The 16,116-nt window shown below is 42.2% G+C and overlaps 1 long non-coding RNA gene across 1 annotated transcript in view; it reads left to right on the forward strand.

Moving 5' to 3' along the window:
* Positions 1–239: 239 nt before the first annotated feature.
* LOC147375580 (uncharacterized) overlaps positions 240–16,116 on the forward strand; it is a 114,024-nt gene continuing 98,147 nt past the window's right edge. Inside the window, exons 1-2 of the long non-coding RNA XR_015161568.1 lie at positions 240–329; positions 5,642–5,704. This is a non-coding gene — a long non-coding RNA (uncharacterized LOC147375580). The remainder of the gene's footprint in view (positions 330–5,641; positions 5,705–16,116) is intronic.

Consider the following 16,116-nt stretch of genomic DNA (forward strand, 5'->3'; position numbering starts at 1 on the left):
ACAGTTATTATCATCTGTCTGACGGATGCCCAAAGTGAGGCAGAGGGAGCCCAGCGACTTGCCCGGCACCACACAGCCCCACAGCAGGGCCCGGCGGGGGTTTCAGCCAGCCCCTCAGGACCCTCAGTTTAGGTACCTCTCGCGGCGGCATGAAGAGGCCCAGACTCCAGGATTTCCCAGGGTACATTCTCTGAACTCTCCACTTGGTGGGAGTTTCAGGAAATACTGCAGATAGGCAGGGGGAGGGTCTAGGAGGACGGGAGAACGAGCAACGGTCAGACAAGTTGGGGATGAGGGAAAAGCAGTCTAGCAATAATGCATTTAAAAAGGTAAGAATTAGAGAAAGGTTTCAGTCTGCAGACCTCAAGAGATAAAATCCCAGGAAGAGGCTCCTTTTGTCTTTTCTCTGGGCTTCCAGCAACTGCTTTCTCAGGGAATGCGTCTGACGCTTGCATTTCGTATCTGCCTAGCTGGAGCGCCCCTGCCCCAGGGTGCGGCGGGGTTTGGGCTCCCTCGGCTCCTAGGCCCCGGCGCCCTTCGGCGCGGGCAGGGAGAGAGCCCGCAGGCCTCCTGCCGAGAAGCCCCGGGATGGGAGGGGGAAGTCGGCCTCGCATCAAAGCAATCAGAGAAACCCTGGGGGGCTATTGGCCTGCTTCTCTCCTCAGACGCGGCTTTGCCTCAACTAATTTCCTGCCCGGGCCCTAACCCAGGTCCCGCCCTTTCCCACCCTTCCGAGTCACGCTGTACTAAGCATCGCCCAAGTCGGGAAGAAAAAGGGGTCCTGTGGATTTCTGTTTGTCTTTGGAAACCACTTATGGAGCAAGAAGTGGGGACCACAAATGTGGACCCATCCGGAAAGACACCCCACCCCATCCCCCACTCCAGTTGAGTTACCAAATGAGGCCAATTCATTCTCTGGAATGTAGCAGCCCGGGCAATGATGATCGATACTGACAGGGAAGCTTTCATGTAGCAATATCCCCGGCCACCGGCTGTGAGGCAAAGAGAAAGAACTCTCTGGAATTCACAACATTCCCCCTCCAATTAATCCCCAGCCGCCCCGCTGCGTGTGAATGGGTTGTGCTGGGGATTCGTAGCTCTGATGCCGGGGGATTTGCTGATTCCTTTGAGCCCCCTGAGGAGAGGTGATATGGAGAGCAGATAATGAGCATGCAGCGCTGAGGCGAGGTAATGAATTGGCTCGGCTGGGCCCGGCTTCACTATTTGTACACTTTTAGGCACCTCAGAAACTGGGTTTGCAGACAAAATCTAGGCTGAGGGGCCCTCAACCCCGGACCTTTTGTGGGCCTGGATGGCTGCCGCCTCTCCCACTCGCTTAAGACGCGAGCCTTGTCTCAGGAAGGAAGCGCCAGAGCCAAGGGATCGCAGCCCTGATTCTGACCTGGCCTGGCTTGGCCGGTACCAGTCCTGCCTCAGTCACATCCTCACCCCAATCAAGACCAGTTTAACTCTGTTCCTTCCACTGAATTGCGGTTTTCAGTGTAACTCCACTGTCTGTCAAAATGCTTTTTATTTTTCACTCTGTAGCTCCATGTTCACTTCTATGAGACCATCCCCACAGGCAAAAACGTTTAAAAGCATTGCCCCCATCCAAGAGGGCCTGATGAACTATGGACAGAGGTTCGTGACATTGTACAGGAGGCAGTGATCAAGACCATCCCCAACAAAAAGAAATGCAAAAAGGCAAAATGGTTGTCTGAAGAGACCTTACAAATAGCTGAGAAAAGAAGAGAAGCTAAAGGCAAAGGAGAAAAGGAAAGATATACCCGTCTGAATGCAGAGTTCCAACGAATAGCAAGGAGAGATAAGAAAGCCTTCCTCAGTGGTCAATGCAAAGAAGTAGAGGAAAACAACAGAATGGGAAAGACTAGAGCTCTCTTCAAAAAAATTAGAGATGATACCAGGGAATATTTCATGCAAAGATGGGCAGAATAAAGGACAGAAACGGTATGGACTTAACAGAAGTAGAAGATACTAAGAAAAGGTGCCAAGAATACACAGAACTATACAAAAAATATCTTCATGACCCAGATAACCATGATGGTGTGATCACTCACCTAGAGCCAGACATCTTGGAGTGCGAAGTCAGGTGGGCCTTAGGAAGCATCACTATGAACAAAGCCAGTGGAGGTGATGGAATTCCAGTTGAACTATTTCAAATTCTAAAAGATAATGCTGTGAAAGTGCTGCACCCAATATGCCAACAAATTTGGAAAACTCAGCAGTGGCCACAGGACTGGAAAAGGTCAGTTTTCATTCCAATCTCAAAGAAGGGCAATACCAAACAATGTTCAAATTACCGCACAATTGCACTCCCTCCACAAGGTAGGAAAATATTGCTCAAAATTCTCTAAGCTAAACTTCAACAGTACGTGAACTAAGAATTCCAGATGTTCAAGCTGGATTTAGAAAAGGAAGAAGAACCAGAGATTAAATTGCCAGCATCGTCTGGATCATCAAAAAAGCACGAGAGTTCCAGAAAAACATCTACTTCTGCTTTATTAACCACACCAAAGCCTTTGTGTAGATCACAACCAGCTGTGGAAAATTCTTCAAGACTTGGGAATACCAGACCACATTACCTGCCTCCTGAGAAACCTGTATGGAGGTCAAGAAGCAATAGTTAGAACCGGACATAGAACAACGGACTGGTTCCAAATTGGGAAAGGAGTGTGTCGAGGCTGTATATTGTCACCCTGCTTATTTAACTTATATGCAGAGTACATCACACAAAAGGCCAGGCTGGATGAAGCACAAGCTGGAATCAAGATTGCCAGGAGAAATATCAATAACCTCAGATACACAGATGACACCACCCTTATGGCAGAAAGTGAAGAGGAACTAAAGAGCCTCTTGATGAAAGTGAAAGAGGAAAGTGAAAAAGCTATCTTAAAACCCAACTTTCAAAAAACTAAGATCACGGCATCCAGTCCCATCACTTCATGGCAAATAGATGGGGAAACAATGAAAACAGTGACAGACTTTATTTTCTTAGACTCCAAAATTACTGCAGATGGTGACTGCAACCATGAAATTAAAAGATGCTTGCCCCTTGGAAGAAAAGCTATGACCAACCTAGATAGCATATTAAAAAGCAGAGACATTATTTTGCTGACAAAGGTCCATCTCATAAAAGCTATGGTTTTTCCAGTAGTCATGGATGGATGTGAGAGTTGGACCATAAAGAAAGCTGAGCACCGAATAATTGATGCTTCTGAACTGTGGTTCTTGAGAGTCCCTTGGACTGTAATATCCAACAAGTCTATCCTAAAGGAAATCAGTCCTGAATATTCATTGGAAGGACTGATGCTGAAGCAGAAGCTCCAATACTTTGGCCACCTGATGCCAAACTTCAGTTCAGTTCAGTCATTCAGTCATGTCAGATTCTGCGACCCCATGGACTACAGCCTGCCAGGCTTCCCTGTCCATCAAATCCTGAGCTTGCTGAATCTCATGTCCATCAAGTTGGTGATGCCATCCAACCATCTCATCCTCTGTTGTCCCCTCTCCTCCGGCCTTCAATCTTTCCCAGCATCAGGGTCTTTCCAAATGAGTTTATTCTTCACATCAGGTGGCCAAAGTATTGGAGTTTCAGCTTCAGCATCAGTCCTTCCAATGAATATTCAGGACTGACTTCCTTTAGGATGGACTGGTTGGATCTCCTTGCAGTTCAAGGGACTCTCAAGAATCTTCTCCAACACCACAGTCCAAAAGCATCAATTATTTGGTGCTCAGCTTTCTTTATGGTCCAACTCTCACATCCATCCATGACTACTGGAAAAACCATAGCTTTGACGAGACGGACCTTTGTTGGCAAAGTAATGTCTCTGCTTTTTAATATGCTGTCTAGGTTGGTCATAGCTTTTCTTCCAAGGAGCAAGCATCTTTTAATTTCATGGCTGCAGTCATCATCTGCAATGATTTTGGAGTTGAAGAAAATAGTCTGTCACTGTTTCCATTGTTTCCCCATCTATTTGCCATGAAGTGATGGGACTGGATGCCATGATCTTAGTTTTCTGAAAGTTGAGTTTTAAGCCAGCTTTTTCACTCTCCTGTTTCACTTTCATTAAGAGGCTCTTTAGTTCCTCTTCACTTTCTGCCATAAGGGTAGTGTCATCTGTATATCTGAGGTTATTGATATTTCTCCTGGCAATCTTGATTCCAGCTTGTGCTTCATCCAGCCTGGCCTTTCGTGTGATGTACTCTGCATATAAATTAAATAAGCAGGGTGACAATATATAGCCTTGACACACTCCTTTCCCAATTTGGAACCAGTCTGTTGTTCCATGTCTGGTTCTAACTGTTGCTTCTAGACCTGCATACAGATTTCTCAGGAGGCAGGTAATATGGTCTGGTATTCCCATCTCTTGAAGAATTTTCCATAGTTTGTTGTGATTCACACAGTTAAAGGCTTTGGTGTAGTCAGTAAAGCAGAAGTAAATGTTTTTCTGGAACTCTTTTGCTTTTTTTGATGATCCAGCCGATGCTGGCAATTTGATCTCTGGTTCTTCTGCCTTTTCTAAATTCATCTCTTGAATATCTGGAATTCTCAGTTCATGTACTGTTGAAGCCTAGCTTAGAGAATTTTGAGCATTACTTGTTAGCTTGTGGAAGGAGTGCAATTGTGCTATAGTTTGAACATTCTTTGGTATTGCCCTTCTCTGGGATTGGAATGAAAACTGACCTTTTCCAGTCCTGTGTCCACTGCTGAGTTTTCCAAATTTGTTGGCATATTGGGTGCAGCACTTTCACAGCATTATCTTTTAGAATTTGAAATAGTTCAACTGGAATTCCATCACCTCCACTGGCTTTGTTCATAGTGATGCTTCCTAAGGCCCACCTGACTTCGCACTCGAGGATGTCTGGCTCTAGGTGAATGATCACACCATCGTGGTTATCTGGGTCGTGAAGATCCTTTTTTGTATAGTTCTTCTGTGTATTCCTGCCACCTCTTCTTAATATCTTCTGCTTCTATTAGGTCCATACCATTTCTGTCCTTTATTCTGCCCATCTTTGCATGAAATGTTCCCTTGGTATCTCTAATTTTCTTGAAGAGATCTCTAGTCTCTCTTCATGACATTGCACAGGAGGCAGTGATCAAGACCACCCCCAACAACAGCAACAAAAAAAATGCAAAGAGGCAAAATGGTTGTCTAGGAGGTCTTACAAATAGCTGAGAAAAGAGAAGCAAAAGGCAAAGGAGAAAAGGAAAGATATACCCATTTGAATGTGGAGTTCCAGGGAATAGCCAGGAGAGATAAGAAAGCCTTCCTCAGTGATCAATGCAAAGAATTAGAGGAAAACAATAGAATGGGAACTGATGCTGACTGAATGTGAATTCTGATTTGCAGGATATGGAGCCTATTTCTGTCTGCCTCATTGTCCCCCACCATGCTAAAAAATGATACTAGTGCCTGCCTGAAAAACTAATATGTTGCTTAGTCACTCAGTCATGTCCTACTCTTTGCAACCTCATGCACTCTAGCCCACCAGACTATAGTAATAGCTAACATTTACTGAGCACTTACTATGTGTCAGGCACTTAGGGTTTACGTGCATTATCATATCAGCCCCTAAAGCAGTCTCTGAAGGAGATGCTATTCTCTGTTTTATTTTATAGGGACCAGAAAAGGCTTTGGAGTTCCTGACTGGTTTGGGACCAGAGACGGGGAGCACTTAACCAGTAAGTAGTGTTAGTTGCTCAGTTGTGTCCAACGCTTTGCGACCCCATGGACTGTAGCCCACCAGGTTCCTCTGTTCAGTGGAATTCTCCAGGCAAGAGTACTGGAGTGGGTAGCCATTCCCTTCTCCAGGGGATCTTCCTGACCCAGGGATTGAACCCAGGTCTCCAACGTTGCGGGCGTATTCTTTACCATCTGAGCCACCAGGGATGGAGTCAGATTCCCTCTGCACAAATGTCCCACAGCCTTTGTGTTTGTTTAGATGCTCATTGCTTCTCATATAGTGCATCTGCCACAAAGTTTCCTGCTTCCACATGTGCAAACCCTCAGTCCCCTTCACATGCAGCCAGGGGATCTAAGACACCCCAACAGGCCACTCTCCTGCTTAAACTCCTCAGAGGTTCTCCTTTGTATCTAGAAGAAAAGTTTAAGCTCCTCAGCTTAGCATACAAGCCTCTTTATGATGGGTCACCTGGAAAGAATTAAATAAAGATCCAGGTAATAATCCTACTCACCTCTCGGGGGAGTTTGCTAGCTGGGACTGTGAAGGAAATGAGGGGCCTCTTTTCCTCTGACTCTGGAGTTTACTTGTGGGCCTGGATCCCTGAGGGCACTTCCCAGTCTGACCCCGCCCCATCTCATCATTCTTAGCAGTTGCCACTCTTAACTTGCCTTCCTGGGTCCCTCTTCTTTCATTCAGGACTGAAGGCAGGTTTTTGCCCCTGGTTCCACTATTGAAGGGAATTCAAGAGGAACACTTTAAGGAGTTTTCTTGCCAGGTACCACAGCGCACTAGACAAAAACTGTGCCAATGTCCCTGACTATTCTATGCTCAATGTCAACCAATCTACATTTTATACCTTGCATGCCCAGAAATTACCTTTTATACACTACATTTGGATTTTCCTCCATCAGCTGACAAATGAACCATCAGACTCTCCCATGGGCCCTGCCTGCCAATCACTGTTCAGTTTTAGCAGCAGCATCTTGTTTTCCTAGCAGTGTTATTATAGTTATTTAAGGATTTCATTATAAGGTGTCCCTATTTTACAAAAACCCTCTTAAAACTGAAATATTCAACATTCTATCAACTAATATTTATTGAGAGGCTGTTATAAGTGTAGGGGGAGCTTTGGCAAACAGGACAGTTAAGATTCCTGCATTATTCTGAGAAAGACAATGTACAGACAAATAAATATGCAACAGCATGGTTAGCAACATAAGAAAATAAACTAGGGTGATGTGATAGAGAAGTGGTAGGGACTGCTTTAGATTAGTTAGAGGAAAAGCTTCTAAGCAGGTGACATTTGAGCTGAGATCTGAATAGTAAGAAGGATCCGTCCATATGAGTAATTGGAAGTATTCAGACAAGTGCTAGGGACAGAGGTGGGGAGAAGCTGTCCTTCTTCTGAAGTCGCAATAAGAATGCTAGAAAGGCTGAGGTATTTTGATGAGCAGGGGATGGGGTGGAATATTATGCAGGAGATGTGAGCAAACAGAACTTTAAGATATTGTAGGCTAATGGTTTTCAAACTCTTTTAATGGGATCCACAGAAAGAAATGCATTTTATGTTGTAGTCCACTATACACACACACACACCACACATCTTAAACATAAGTTCTTTCAATAAACTTTGATTTTTTTCCATTTTATTTTACAACGCTAATCCTTACCCAGTATATTGGTTTCACAACCTAATAATGGCTTGCTTTGGAAAACTCTGTCTTAAATTATAGCAAGGAGTTTGGATTTTATTCTTGGTATAATTGGAAACCTTTGGAAAATTGTGAGAGGGAGAGTAACATGATCTAATTTACATTTTTTAAAAACTGACTTTGACTGCTGTCTAGAGAGCAAATTGTATGAAGGTGGGTGAGCGTAGCAGCAGGGAGACCAGTTAGGAAGCTCATCTCATCTAGATGAGAAATGATGACGGCTTGGACTAGAGTGGTAGCAGAAGATGCTGAGAAAAGTGGACAAATACTTTAAAATTTGGCAGTAAAGCCAAACGTTGGATGTGAAATGTGTAGCAGAGATAGGAAGCAAGGATTACTCCAAGAGTTGTTTGGTTGTTTATTTTTAGTATCAAATGGTGTAGACTTTTTCTGAGATGAAAATTTGGGGAATGATTACATTTGGGGGAATAGGAATATAGTTTTAGGTATTTCAAGTGTAGAATATCTATATCTACTATTCATCTTATTGGAGATGTTAGGTAGGAAGTTAGACTTATCAGTAAAGGTGCAAAGTTGGTTATGAAGCTTTAAGAGGCAGTAGTATCAGGATGACTTAATTGTGAAAGCCATTCCTAGAAAAAAGACTCAACTTTCTTTTTTTATTCCCTTCTCTTTTCCTTTCTTCTTCCCTCCCTCCCTTCATTCTTTCTCTTTTTTTCTCTATTTCTTAAGAGGAGTGGTTTTCAAACTTCAAATAAAAGTTTTAGTAAAACCCCAAATAGAAAATAAATATTGGAATAATGGTACCATTTTCTTCTCTTTGTACAGACCTAATCAGCAACTTCATGAAATCCAAAGGTTTCACAGATCATTATTGAAGTGCATGCATTTTCTCTTTGAGGAGACTTCAGGTAACAAGAAATAGCTAATATCTGTGAGCCAATTATTTACTCAGGGAAGGCAAATTAAGATTATTCTCTGTGATAAGATCACTGATAGAATTTCACCCTAGAGAAATAGTGGAGAGCCAGAGAGCTTACACAGATTGCTTCTTAAAGAGAATCACATTTCATTAGTTGATCAGAAAGTATGGTATACTTAATTTAATAAAAAGATACTGATGTGTGGGACTTCGGGGGTTGTAGGGGGGAGGTCCAGTAGTTAAGACTCTGTGCTTCCACTGCAGGGGGCATGGGTTCGAGCCTTGGTTGGGAACCTAAGATCCCACATGCCACAAGGTACAGCCAAAAAAAGAAGAAAGTGTGCAGCAGAAAAGATACTGATAAGTATCTTTTTTCCCCAAAACACAATGTTTTTTAAATAATGCTCACTTTGAAATCAGAAAACGTGAGTTTAATTTCCGTGTAACCTCTTACCAGCTATAAGCCTGGTGTAAGAGCAAGTAATGTCACTTCTCTGAGCCTCAGCCAGTCAGTCAGTTCAGTCACTCAGTTGTGAGCTTAATAGTCTTTATTTATTCAATTCAGTTGCTCAGTTGACTCCGACTCTTTGCGACCCCATGGAGTGCAGCATGCCAGGCTTCCCTGTCCATCACCAACTCTGGACACTTACTCAAACTCATGTCCATCGAGTTGGCAATGCCATCCAACCATCTCATCCTTTGTTGTCCCCTTCTCCTTCCACCTTCAATCTTTCCCAGCATTAAGGTCTTTCCAAATGAGTACATTCTTCGCATCAGGTGGCCAAAGTATTGGAGTTTCAGCATCAGTCCTTCCCGTGAATATTCAGGACTGATTTCCTTTAGGATGGACTGGTTGGATCTCCTTGCAGTCTAAGGGACTCTCAAGAGTCTTCTCCAACACCACAGTTCAAAATCATCAATTCTTTGGCACTCAGCTTTCCTTACAGTCCAACTCTCACATCCACACATGACTACTGGAAAAACCATAGCTTTGATGAGATGGACTTTTGTTGGCAAAGTAGTGTTTCTGCTTTTTAATATGCTGTCTAGGTTGGTCATATTTTTCTTCCAAGGAGCAAGCATCTTTTAATTTCATGGCTACAGTCACCATCTGCAGTGATTTTGGAACCCAAAAATATAGTCTGCCACTGTTTCCACTGTTTTCCCATCTATTTGCCATGAAGTAATGGGACTGGATGCCATGATCTTCGTTTTCTGAATGTTGAGTTTTAAGCCAACGTTTTCACTCTCCTCTTTCACTTTCATCAAGAGGCTCTTTAGTTCTTCTTCACTTTCTGCCATAAGGGTGGGGTCATCTGTGTATCTGAAGTTATTGATATTTCTCCTGGCAATCGTGATTCCAGCCTGGCCTTTTGCTTGATGAACTCTGCATATAAGTTAAATAAGCAGAGTGACAATATACAGCCTTGATGTACTCCTTTCCCGATTTGGAACTAGTCTGTTGTTCCATGTCCAGTTCTAACTGTTGCTTCTTGACCTGCATACAGATTTCTCAGGAGGCAGTTAAGTGGTCTAGTATTTCCATCTCTTGAAGAATTTTCCATAGTTTGTTGTAATCCACACAGTCAAAGGCTTTGGTGTGGTCAATAAAGCAGAAATAGATGTTTTGCTGGAACTCTTGTGCTTTTTGATGCTCCAACGGATGTTGGCAATTTGATCTCTGGTTTCTCTGCCTTTTCTAAATCCAGCTTGAACATCTGGAATTCTCAGTTCATGTACTGTTGAAGCCTGGCTTGGAGAATTTTGAGCATTACTTTACTAGCATGGGGGATGAGTGCAATTGTGCAGTAGTTTGAACATTCTTTGGCATTACCTTTCTTTGGGATTGGAATTAAAAGTGACCTTTACCAGTTTTGTAGCCACCGCCGTTTTCTAAATTTGCTGGCATATTGAGTGCAGCACTTTCACAGCATCATCTTTCAGGATTTGAAGTAGCTTAACTGGAATTCCATCACCTTCACTAGCTTTTTCATAGTGATGGTTCCTAAGGCACACTTGACTTTGCATTCCAGGATGTCTGGCTCTAGGTGAGTGATCACAGCACTGTGGTTATCTGGTCATGGAAATCTTTTTTGTATAGTTCTTCTGTATATTCTTGCCACCTCTTCTTAATATCTTCTGCTTCTGTTAGGTCCATACCATTTCTGTCCTTTATTCTGCCCATCTTTGCATGAAATGTTCCCTTGGTATCTCTAATTTTCTTGAAGAGATGTGTGCTGCTGCTAAGTCACTTCAGTCATCTGACTCTGTGTGACCCCATAGACGGCAGCCCACCAGGTTCCTCTGTCCCTGGGACCCTTCAGGCAAGAATACTGGAGTGGGTTGCCATTTCCTTTTCCAATCCATGCATGCATGTATGCTAAGTCACTTCAGTCATGTTAGACTCTGTGCGACCCTGTGGACAGCAGCCCACCAGGCTCCTTTGTCCACGGAATTCTCTAGGCAAGAGTACAGGAGTTGGTTGCCATTTCCTTCTCCCAAAGAGATCTGTAGTCTTTCCCATTCTATTGTTTTCCTCTTTTTCTTTGCATTGGTCACTGAGGACGGCTTTCTTACCTCTCCTTGCTATTCTTTGGAACTCTGCATTCAGATGGGTATATCTTTCCTTTTCTCCTTTGCCTTTAGCTTCTCTTCTTTTCTCAGCTATTTGTAAGGCCTCTTCAGACAACCATTTTGCCTTTTTGCATTTCTTTTTGTTGGGGATGGTCTTGATCACTGCCTCCTGTACAATGTCACAAACCTCCATCCATAGTTCTTCAGGCACTCTGTGTATCAGATCTAATCCTTTGAATCTATTTGTCACTTCCACTGTATAATCATAAGGGATTTGATTTAGGTCATACCTGAATGGTCTAGTGGTTTTCCCTACTTTGTTCAATTTCAGTCTGAATTTGGCAATAAGGAGTTCATGATCTGAGCCACAGTCAGCTCCTGGTCTTGTTTTCACTGACTGTATAGAGGTTCTCCATCTTTGGCTGCAAATAATATAATCAATCTGATTTCAGTGTTGACCATCTGGTGATGTCCATGTGTAGAGTCTTCTCTTGTGTTGTTGGAAGAGGGTGTTTGCTATGACCAGTGCATTCTCTTGGCAAAACTCTGTTAGCCTTTGACCTGCTTCATTTTGTACTCCAAGGTCAAATTTGCCTATTACTCCAGGTATCTCTTGACTTCCTACTTTTGCATCCCAGTCCTCTATAATGAAAAGGAAATCTTTTTAGGCTGTTAGTTCTAGAAGGTCTTGTAGGTCTTCATAGAACCTTCAGCTTCTTCAGTTCAACTTCAGCTTCTTTAGCATTACTAGTTGGGCATAGACTTGGATTACTGTGATAGTGAATGGTTTGCCTTGGAAACGAACAGAGATCATTCTGTAGTTTTTGAGATTGCATCCAAGTACTGAATTTTGGATTCTTTTGTTGACTATGATGGCTACTCCATTTCTTCTAAGGGATTCTTGCCTACAGTAGTAGATATAATGGTCATCTGAGTTAAATTCACCCATTCCAGTACATTTTAGTTCACTGATTCCTAAAATGTCTATGTTCACTCTTGCCATCTCCTGTTTGACCACTTCCAATTTGCCTTGATCCGTGGACCTAACAGTCCAGGTTCCTATTGCAATATTGCTCTTTACAGCATCAGACTTTACTTTCATCACCAGTCACATCCATAACTGGGTGTTGTTTTTTGCTTTGGCTCTGTTTCTTCATTCTTTCTGGAGTTATTTCTCCACTCTTCTCCAGGAGCGTATTGAGTATCTACCAACCTGGAGAATTTATGTTTCAGTGTCCTATATTTTTGCCTTTTCATACTGTTCATGGGGTTCTCAAGGCAAGAATATTGAAGTTGTTTGCCATTACCTTCTCCACTGGACCACATTTTGTCAGAACTCTCCACCATGACCCATTCATCCTCTGTGGCCCTACACAGCATGCCTCATAGTTTCATTGAGTTAGACAAGGCTGTGGTCCAGTTTGATTAGTTTTCTGTGATTGTATTTTTCATTCTCTCTGCCCCCTGATGGATAAGGATACGAAGCTTATGAAAGCTTCCTGATGGGAGAGACTGACTGAGGAGGAAACTGGGTCTTGTTCTGATGGGTGGGGCCATGCTCAGTAAATCTTTATTGGTTGGGCAAAACATTTTCCTCATAGGTTTGTTGCAAAGATTAAGTAGAAATAACACATAGAGCACATAGTACTGGGGCGCACTTGTCATACAGTAAGTAGGCTCTTAAAATAAGACTCCTAGTTATTATGGTTGTACGTTTGCCTACTTTTGGTGACAAAGATTAAGGCCTAGATTAGATATGGCCTCTAGCCCTGTACATGCTAATAAGAAGCCTGGCTGATATTTAAATAGAGCATGACATTTGTTTAAAGCCTAAGTGAAATGGTTTTTATAATATATAGTCATACTTTGGATGACTTTTCAGAAATTTGAATCTGTTACGTACCTAAGGAAATGAAAAAGCCAAAAAACTCTGGCATCTGGCCTAACGGCCTAAATTCTTTTGGGTTAAGACAGTTTGTCCTCTTTGTTCTTGTTTAATAGAAGTTAGGTCCTGACCGCAGCTCATTTCTATATTGGTGCATCTCTGGGATGCCTCTTTGAGTTTGCAGAGCACAGCACACAGAGGATAAACATGACCAAGGCATCATAGTTATGAAAATGGAAGTCTTCATAACTAAAATTGAGTTTCACCCATTCATTCACTCAATAAATATTTCCTGAGCTTTGTGTACCGGGAACACATAACTGCAGACACTGTATTGTGACAATGACAAGACTGACAAAACTCTGTCTGAGTAGAATCAGACAATAAATAAACACACAAATAAATAATTACTGTTTGTGGTAATTATGATGAAGTAAGCAAGCATGGTGCTGTGATAAAGACTAAGTAGGTAGAGAAGGCTTCTCATAGGAGACAGTGTTCAAGATGAGACCAAAAAGCCAGCCAGGTCGAAGGGTCAAGAGAGAAGCTTTCCAGACAAAGGCAATGATAAGAGTGCTGAAGTGGGACAGAGCTGGAAAAATTTTAAGAACTTCTAGAAAGTCAGCATGGCTGGTGTATAATGAAGGAAGGAAGGGAGATAAAGGCACGAACCACGTCACACAAACCTTTAAGGTGTTTGAGGATTTCTGAAATCTATGGGAAATCATTGAGGACTGTGAAATAGGGGAGTGACATGAGCTGGGTTACATTTTCCAAAAAAAAAAAAAATTAAAGAGAACAGATGAGAAGGGGCAAGAGTGGGTGCAGTGGGGCATCTATGAGATGGCACAGATGAAAATGAATGGTGGCTTAAAACAGAAAAGACTAGAGACTTTCAGGATACATTTGGGAAACAGAGCCAATAGGACTTGCTGATAGACTGTGACGACGGAAGAAATGGAAGAACCATAGTTTCTAGCTTTCGCAACTGTTCCAGTGGTTCTGTCATTTTCAGGGAAAGGGAAGACTTTAAGACGATCAGCTTAGGAGTTTGGTGAAGAGGGAATCACATGTTCCCCTTTGGAATGTCGTTACATTTGGGATGTCAGCAAGACAGGCAAGCAGATATGCCAAAATGTCAGCTGGATATGGGGGAAAGTGTAGAACTTAGAGGATACTGCTAAGCTGGAAACAAAAGTTTGAGACTCTCTGGAAGTTCATGTGTGGTATTTGAATCTACAGAGATGGATAAAAATCTTGCAGAGAGAGGAATAAGAGAGCTCAAGATTTGCCTTTGAGGACTCCAAAATTAAGACAATTGTAGAGGAAGAGGAATTAGCAGAGGAACCCAAAAAGCTACAGCCTTGAGGTAGGAGAAAAATTGTAAGACATATCTGTAGAGAAAAGCAAACAAACAAACAAAAAACTAGGAGAGACGAGTGTAGAAATGAAGTATTCCACTGTACTGAAATCCATTTTAACCCCGAAGTTTCCCTATATGATAGACACCACCACCACCATAGGGCAGTGTTGACCTTTGCTAAATCTTTTATCAGTGTCCGATGGGCAATTTATTTAACTTTTTAAAAAAGTAAATATAGAAGCTTTATTATTATTTTTTAGTTTCAGCTATATTGAAGTATGTTTAACTTATTTAAGCTTTCTGAATATTAGTTTTCTCATTTGTAAAATAGGGCAATACATGCATTTCATTGGCATTTGTACACACTGAATAAATTAATTAATATAAGTTATTCACAGAACACTCGGTATACAGAGCTCAATAAATAGAAGCTATTATTATGAAATAGCATTGTGTTTAGAAACCAGAAGACCCACATTCTAGTGATTTTAATATGGATCCTACATTTAGCAGTTGTTTCCTTGGACAATAATATTTATTTGATTATCAATTTTTTCACCAGTAAGTGGGGAAATAATTTCTGTCTTGCCCTTCTTTCTCATAGGGCTGTCCAAAGGATTAAATGGCATAGTGAATAAGAGGAGGATCTATAAGCCATTCAGTGCTCAGGAGATATGAGGGATTTCCCTTTGTCCAGTATAATTTCTATTTGTCTGGTTTTCAAGTCAGTCAAGTGTCTATACCTTATGAGTCCTGGGAATATGTTTGAGGAAGGCAAGTGACAAAACTGGAAAATGAAGCTTTTTAAATAGACCTAAGCTTATCAGATTTAAGTTTCAGCTCTGCAACACTGTGTTTCCCTTACTCTCTTTTAAAGGGATCTGCATGTATCAAGATATTAATACAAGGAGAAGCAACCAGTTCCTGAGGAGATGGGCTATCTTCCCAGGATACCTAACCCACTGTAGATGTCAAAAATTTAGCCTTTGTTGGATTGAGAATGCAAGGCCAGCATAACGCATAAGAAGAGGAATGCTTCTCCCAAGTTATGACCACGTCTCCCTAGCTCTCTATGACTCAGGAAGAGTCATTGAATGGGAAAAGGGAAGTTAGGAAGAAGAAAACAAGGGGGAAATAGAATGATGCTTGGAGAGAGAGAGAGGAAGAGAAACTCTTAGAATTTGGAAGGGGAAATACCATCCTCAGATTAAATTTGAGGCCTTCAAAAGGTGCTGGAAGGAAAGGATGTTGGAAGGAAGGGTGCTGCCTCTGGACCCATCGTAAGACTCATGAGACATTTGCTAATGAAGAAGCTAAATCTAGAGAGGTAAAATGACTAATTCACGGTTACTTGTAAAGACCGACACTTTAGCAATCACTGGTGATTTTCTATGGTGTTTAAAAGTAACAACAAAGTCTTGACATTATCTTTGATGTCTCTCTCTCTGTCTCTCACACTCAAATTCTTCCATGAACAATTTCTTTTGAACGCATTTTATAATATATACAAAACCAGACCACCTCTCATCACCTGCACCACTACTATCCTACACAAACCATCCATCCTCATCACTCCCCTGAATTAATGAATGGTTTCATGTTTTCCCCTTGTCCCCCAGCAGAGTGAGCTCTGTAAAAACTTAAGATCATGTTACTTCTCTGTTCAACACATTCACTGGCTTCCCATCTTACTCGGAGTAAAATTCAAAGAGTTAACCATCAACTAGGAAGCCCTGTGTAAAGCCGCCCCCCACATGCTTCTTTCATTTCATATCCCACCACTGCTCCTTGTTCCCCTCACTCCATTGCAGCCACAATATCTCTGATATTCCTTTGACAAAAGCAGCATGCTGCTACCTCAGGACCTGTGTACTTGGTGGTTCTGTTTTCCGAAACACTCTTCCCTCAGATATCTGTAGCTCACTTCTGACTCCTTCAGTTCTGTTCCACGGTCAACTTATTGGACCACCTTCCCGACCAGCCTCTTTATTTA

The sequence above is a fragment of the Bos grunniens genome, chromosome 3 (genome assembly GCF_055505025.1).
Source record: "Bos grunniens cultivar Pamir isolate PY7600 chromosome 3, Bosgru_T2T1.0, whole genome shotgun sequence".
NCBI classification, from domain to species: Eukaryota; Metazoa; Chordata; class Mammalia; order Artiodactyla; family Bovidae; genus Bos; species Bos grunniens.